At 41.4% G+C, this 1,421-nt stretch overlaps 1 protein-coding gene across 1 annotated transcript in view; it reads left to right on the top strand.

Moving 5' to 3' along the window:
* Positions 1–1,421, top strand: part of LOC101853418 (membrane-associated guanylate kinase, WW and PDZ domain-containing protein 1) — a gene marked incomplete at its 3' end in the record, with an annotated part of 101,998 nt that overhangs the window by 33,805 nt on the left and 66,772 nt on the right.

Below are 1,421 nucleotides of genomic sequence, written 5' to 3' on the forward strand. Positions count from 1 at the left end.
ATGTGTGTGTGTGTGTGTGTGTGTGTGTGTGTGTGTGTGTGTGTGTGTGTGCGGGTGCGTTTGTGATGACAGTAGTAGTGTGAGTTTGTTTGTCTTGTATTTACTTTTGAATATCAAAGTGATAAAAATAAGTGATAGTACAGGTGGTAGCAGGTTTGCATACCGGACTCTAGGTCTTACAGCAATTAGTGAACGAGTTTTTCTCCTTTTCTCCAATTTGCGTACGTGTTCAGGGTTTGTGTGAGTGCCAGTTCCTGTTTTTATTTTTCCTTTCCTTGTCATATATCTGTCTATGGCCACGCTTTTTAAAAGTTCCTGGTTGCTGTCATGGTGTTGTTCCCGCAAATTTTAACCATCGCACAAAATCATCTTTTTGCCAGTTCCTGTTTTTATTTTTCCTTTTCTTGTCATATACCTGTCTATGGCCTCGCTTTTTAAAAGTTCCTGGTTGCTGTCATGGTGTCATTTCCTCAAATTTTAACCATCGCACAAAATCATCTTTTTGCGCATAGAAGCAGTTATTGTATATATATTCATGCACGCCCCATTTTTTAACCCTACCCTTCCCCAACCCCTTGCAACAAGAAAAAGCAGAAACTATGTCTTTGCGCATCTTTTCTTGTTCTCCAGACATTAGAGAGAAGCCATACCTTCTTCTTTTGCACATAGTATTATATTTAGAAGTTACGCAGTGTTGGCAAAGTCGAAACGTTTACTCCTTACACATACCAATGCATGAACTTGCAGTTTCATTTTGAGGTTTAGTACGAGTATAATCAAAGGCGTTGCGGCTCTTTTAGGATGCATCTGAACTGTCTCAGACAGAGGTCGTTCCTCTAAACAGACAAAGACAAAATTGTCTTTTTTTGGTTCTATCTTATATGTTCTGGGCGTACTATGGCTGTTGTTATGCTGATTCTGTAATCTTCTATACTGACTCTGTATGGTCAGTATTTGTGTTTCTGCGCCAGTTTGTCTGTCTCCTGATTGTATTGCTAGACATCCATCCCCCCCAACCACGTCTCCCCAGACCCTGAGCTGGCCTTTATCTAAGACGGACCACCCGTTTAAATGACTTCGTATTGTTGTAACCTATTGCACTCTCCCTTTGTTCACCCCCCTCTGTCTGTCTGTCTGTCTGTCTGTCTGCCCCCCCCCCTGAAACAACAGCGACACATGCTCAGACTCTGATCAAATGCTCAACAACGAGTCGACAAGCCAGGGCAACTTTTGCCATTCACAGTACAACCACAACATCTCTACACAATACAACCACAACGTCTACACAACCTGGATATTGTTACTGACCACTACCCTGTCATCTCTTTATTAAAGACCTTTCCTTTTCCCGACAAAACAAGAAATGAAAATTAATTAAACTTTCCATCAAAAGAAACAAAGTCTCTCCTATCTGGAACCCC

This window comes from Aplysia californica, unplaced genomic scaffold (genome assembly GCF_000002075.1).
Source record: "Aplysia californica isolate F4 #8 unplaced genomic scaffold, AplCal3.0 scaffold00954, whole genome shotgun sequence".
In the NCBI taxonomy this organism is placed as follows: domain Eukaryota; kingdom Metazoa; phylum Mollusca; class Gastropoda; order Aplysiida; family Aplysiidae; genus Aplysia; species Aplysia californica.